The following is a 6,120-nucleotide window of genomic DNA, read 5'->3' as shown; positions in this document are numbered from 1 at the left end:
CATGATTACTGGAGTTGAAATAAGTTACAAATTGGACACGGGAGCGCAAGTTGATATCATTCCCTACTCAGTTTTGAGCAAAATGGCCCCTCGTCCACAGCTTCATCCGGCAGCAACACGATCGTTTGCTTATGGTGCGACGTCCCCCTTGTCAGTGGCGAGAAAATGTGTGTGTAAGGCTTTGCTCGACGGTAACCGGTCTAGAGACTTACTGTTCTGAGTTCTCTCTTCGTCGGTTGAGGCGGAGCCCCTTTTAGGGTTACAAACTTGCGATCAACTGAACCTCCTACGCAGAGTGGTTGTTGCCACAGCGTTCCCACTTGAGTCGAAATCGATCCAGGAGGACGCTGTCGCTAGTCAGTATAAGAACTTGTTTCAGGTGTTGGCTACATAAGCAAATATTCAAATTTGATCCGGTTGAAGGAAGGAGTGCAACCTTGCTGCCAAGCAACTGCTCGCAAGGTGCCATACAATGTGAATGAATAAACGAAAGCAGAACTTCAACGCATGCTACAGCTAAATGTCATCAAAGAAGTCGTGGAACCAACCGCTTGGGTAAGCCCAATGGTGGTGATACCAAAAGCAGACGGATCTGTCAGAATCTGCGTTGACTACACGAAGCTTAATTGAGCCTTGAAGAGGGAGCGTTTTCAACTCACATTGGCGGAGGAAATATTTGCAAAACTACGTGGCGCAAAATTCTTTACAGTCCTCAATGCTGCATCGGTATTTTGGCAAATACCCATTATCCAAGATTCCGACTTTGCAACATCCATCACACCATTTGGGCGATACCAGTTCACGAGACTACCATTTGGTATCTCGTCGAGGCCCGAAGTTTTTCACCGTGCGATGAAGAATGTTTTGCAGGATATGGACGGCGTGGAATGCTTCATACACGACGTTATCATATGGGGAGCAACAGCAGAGGAACACGATATGCGGTTACGCCAAGTTCTCGATCGGTTTTGGAGCAGTGCGGTATGCCTGCAGCCGGCCAAATGTAAGTTTTGTCGCAGTAAAGTTTATAATTATGGTCATTTGTTAAATGGGTCAGATGTCACTGCGAATGAGAACAGAGTCAAAGCTATCCTGGAGATATAGCAGCCTGGAAACTCTGATAAATTTGTCGGTTTTTGCGATTGGTATCATTTGTGTTAAAGTTTATTCCAGGACAATCCCAGCCCACAGACCCTTTGCGGGACCTGCTACACAATGAGGCTGTGTGTACTTGGACATCAAGTCAGGCTCAAGCGTTTTTGCAGCTAAAACAACTGGTTGCAACAACCCCGGTACTTGCTTATTATTCTCAGAGAGCTCCTACTATTGTGTCCGTGGACGCTTCGTCTCATAGTGTAGGTGCCGTACTGTTGCAGATACAGAAAGAAGGTTGACGAGCTCCGATTATGTATTCCTCTCGTGTCTTGATGGCAACAAAAAAAGTATTGTCAAATATAGAAAGAGGCCCCGGCCATGGCCATGGCCTGCGAAAAGTTCCATTGTTATTTGTTTAAAACTAAAATGCCGTTCGTTATCAAAAGTGACCACAAGACCCAGCTTGCAATAATGAATACGCATTGTATGGTTTAATGCTCTCCACGTTTCATGCTCTTGAAACTCCGGATGCTACGATACTGTTTCACGGTCGAATACTTGCCCGGCAAGAAATTGGTCGTTGCCGATGCTCTATCTCGGGCCCCCGTCCTCGCCACCGAGAGTCAGGACGAGATGATGCTATCGAAACTGCTAGACAAACATATATCTGTTATTACGGCATTATTCCCTCATCGGACGCCCAACGTCAGAGAATTCGAGTAGAGACACAAAATGATTTAGAACTGAGGGCACTTTTAAAGGTTTATTAGTCCACTTGGCCAGCAGCAAAGAGTCAGCTCGATATTAATGTTGGGACATTTTGGAATTCCTGAAATTTCTTCACTCCGGGTGGACTGGTTAATTCTGAGGCGTCCGCAAATGGTTATACAGCGGATTTTGAGTGGAGAGATGTTGGAGCGAGCTCACGAGGGCATTTAGGTATTGTGAAGACAAAATCCCGTGTTTGAGAGGTTATTTGATGGCCAGGAATGAATAATCAGATCGAAAAGTTAGTCTCATCTTGTGAAACCTGCGGTCGATTTCAAAACCAACAGCGTAAAGAGCCTTTACTATCCACTAACTTCCCACAACGCTCATAGGAGTAAATTGCAGTCGATCTATTTGAGTTCGAGGGCGATAATTATATTTCACTGGTGGATTACTATTCGCGATTCCCGGAAATACGTCGCCTGTCCTCCACACGGTCAGACAAGCTAATGTTCCCTATGACAGAGATCTTTGCTGGTGACTGCATTCCCACGGAGATTTTTAGCGACAATGGACTGCAATTCTCCGGTGCGGAGTATCAACAGTTCGCGGCCCAGCTCAGCTTCAGACATAAAACTTTGTCCTCCGGTATCCCCAGGGTAACGGCTTAGTGAAAAGATGCGTTCAGACTGTAAAAGCCATGCTTAAGAAAACCAAGTTTACTGGCGAGAATTTCCACTTAGCGTTGCTTGCATACCGAGCAACCCTACATGAGATGACCATAGTGTCCCAAGCGCACCTCCTTATGGGTCGTCGTCTGCGGACAACCTTGCCGGTACCCCCGGCACATTTGCAGCCAGTGGTTATCAGTCGCAACATTGTTCATCCGAATGACCAGGAACAAAAGGCTAAAAGTCGACTTTTTATAATTATCGCTATGGATCACGCCCACTTCTGTTATTACAGAAAGGTGATCACGTACTGATTTGGGACATCGACCCCAAAGACTGGAGAATTCCAGCAGCTGTAATCAAGATACTGAATAAGCGGTCATTTCTGGTTCCCAAGGACAGAGGAGCAATGATAAGAAGAAACAGACATCAACCAAAACTCCGGAGAAATAGGAGAGGCGGGAATGACTGGCAGGATGGCAGAGAAATGGAGTACGATGAGGATGTTCAAGAGCAGGTTGAGCAAAATGAAAAAGTTCAGGAACAAGACGTGCCAGAAGCGGAGGCAGCATTGGACCAAGGCCAAGACGTAGTTAATGACTTTGGGAGAACCAGGTCTGAAAGGAAGATCCAGCAGCTACTCTGGAGAAAGGACTATGATACGTAGGACACTTGCAGTTATCGGGTTGGGTTGAGTTGTCGAGTAGATTGCCTTAGTAACAAGAGTCTACGTACTATGTTCTATGTACTTGAAGAACAGGGGAGGTGTTGTGTTGTAGCTTAGCTAGCGTACGTTATCTGCTTCAATATCAATAGAGACGTATAAGACTGATTCCATCGAAACAGAGAAGTTACCTACACGTAGACAGAGAAGAACTAAAGGACAACCACCTGAACTTTTAGGATAGTGGGTATAGAGCTTTACAAATATGACTGTTTGAGTAGTCCAATTTGTTTGTAGGGGATGTTGTAGAGTTGGGTATTATACGAGACATGTGGTTTTGCCGGTAGTTGATTGACTGAGTTGTTTGAGTTAGCAAGATTATTGAGTTGTCACAGAGCGTCCTTGCCACTGATGAATAATAAAATATTGGCAATAGTAACGACACATCAATTTATTTATATCTTGTAGCATAATCGAATCGTACACGATGCTTTTTCTCGTCCTTTGCATAGACCAGTAGACGTCTCTGGAGGCGCATAACAAAACTATCAAAGAATTCTACATCACGGTCCCCATCATGGTAGATTCTCATCCAATGGGTGCCATCACCATGAAAGTAATTTTCGAGGATGATGACTAGAGTCTTATTGGCTTTAGGCTTGTGAGGTAAAGAGTAATTAGCATAGGCTCCCATATGGTAGCCTACCCAGCGAGTGTCTAGTATCACTTCAATCTGTACTTTGGTTAGATGTTTCAACGCATTTGCCCATTTTTCCACAACCCACTGAGCCGGGTAATATTAATCCTTTGCTTGCCCTGCCGGCTTCACCTCCGGTACCCAACGCACTCTCCGTGAGAGGTGCCGCCAAGCCGGCCAACAACGTGCTAAAAATCCACCCTGCTTTGTCACGGCCTTTCTTCTCTGCAGTGTCACACCATCACTACTGGTAGCTTTCTTAGTGTCTCCAGAAGTAGCACCAGATACGGCGCTCAATCCTAGTGTATCGAGCACCGCGAGGGAAAGTTTACGAAATTTAGGTGCAAATTTAGCTGTTATCATGCCAATCTACCGTATTTAGCAACTTGCTACTTGGAGAGTTTCAAATCAGTGTTTCGCCGCTGTACCTTTGCCTTTGTGATTATTTTGAATTGAATTTCCGTTATATTCAAAACATCAGCCCTCTTTGATAACTGAGAATGAGATAATCGTAGGTTCTAGCCCGTATTTTCCTGAAGAACATTGCGTATTGCTTCCTTCTGACTAGTGGTCAGAGAACTAAAACTTGACGTAACTCATGTCTACATCTATAGGTTACATTAAACGTTTACGTTCATCTTTCCACTCACACCCTCCAACGTCATATATCGATCAATGAATACCACCCAGTGTAAGCTGTTCGCCAAATCGTCGTCGTTTGCAAGGTTTCTGAGGTGTTCGACAACCGCTATATTATTTCGAGGTCGGCCGTTCTCATTTTCTTTATAAAGCCGTTCTCTGCTCTTGAACACGGCGACGTGTATGATCAAGTAGAATTTTTAAAAATTTTTATAGACACTTGGTTTTGTGTCTAAATATTTTTTACCACATTGTGAAACAACATTTACACCGCAGAGTAATTTCTAGAAGCTTCAGAAAAGTTTGTCTCAATATCTCTGTCAGGGTAGTGTCTGCATGCTATTGACGCGCACGCTCATCCCTGTCAGCCTTGTCACCGTTGTCAAAGATTTGATTATTCTGGAGCTGACTCCTGTCCCGCTGGACGGACTAAAACGCAACGAAGACGTGTCGAGGTAATCGTTAGCTGTCAACGCTGGTGACTCTCCAAGTAGAGATCAATTCGACAGCACAAAACTGATTTGGGTGTGTATGCTCTATTTTTCTCCAAGTAGAGAGTACGCTGCGAACTGGCAACAAAAAAGCTTCCAATTGCTTCTACAGGAGAACAACGGTCGAACCTTAGCATTCATTAGGACCAGATACTCATTGTTCTATTTATCAACAACCGCAATAGAAGCCCTATAGATACAGTTATCAAGATGATGACACTAAAGATGTGCTTCCGACTAGCAACCTTATCAAACGTCTCGTCTCAATGCTGCAGTAGAACATTTGAGCACTTTCGTCTCTGCCCAAGTATATCTCCAAGTACCCGTAAAGACAGAGGACAAGTCAAAGCAGCGTTTGGGTTACCAGGAAGGTTGTAAAGATTCAACCAAATGCGTTTTGGGCTCAGTTAGTCTAGAGAGGTCTTTTGCAGGAACATTCGCAAACCGAGCTTATTTTCAGTGTTAAATCACGGCAATCTCAGTGTTACTGACGCTCAATTAACCGACTGTGAAAATTGACGTAGAAACAACCGAAAACTTTCTATGGGTCGCGACAAGGGTCAAGCGTTCAAGGTTGTCTTTAGCGTGCGCTATGCAAGTAAACTTCTGCAACTGCTATGCATTATTTCGAAGATTTGTTGTTTCCGCTCGTTCTGTATAGTAAGATGTCTATCAATGGAGATGCAGAGGTGCGTGTCCTAGCTAAACTAAATTATCGCTGCCTGTACTGTCTTTGACGTTTTAATCTAGCTGGGGTCTGTTCAAGTCTCGTACCCAGGCCCTCTTGCGCGCCCGGAGAAGAGGGCATGCGCGCAGAAATTAGAAGAAAATTGTGGTAATGTATGCACGCATGCGGAACCGACGTTGTTTAGAATTTCGAGACGATAATATCGCGCAACGAGACCCAAATTGGCAAATGGTGGAAGAAGGCAGAGTTTCTAGTTTTGATATGACGTTGAACTACGCTCTAGGCAAGCTTAAGATGTGCAATGTATAGCTGTAAAAGCAGCAGCGTGATGTCCTAAAGCACATCTACAACGGAAACGACGTGCACGTGTTCATCTTGTTTCCTAAAGAATACTGTAAATCGCAGTGCTACAAACTTATAACGTTTATGTTTGACTATGAGCTAGTAAAATGTGGTGAAGAAAATAG

This window comes from Corticium candelabrum, chromosome 6 (assembly GCF_963422355.1).
Source record: "Corticium candelabrum chromosome 6, ooCorCand1.1, whole genome shotgun sequence".
Classification (NCBI taxonomy): domain Eukaryota; kingdom Metazoa; phylum Porifera; class Homoscleromorpha; order Homosclerophorida; family Plakinidae; genus Corticium; species Corticium candelabrum.
This window is presented reverse-complemented; position numbering follows the sequence as displayed.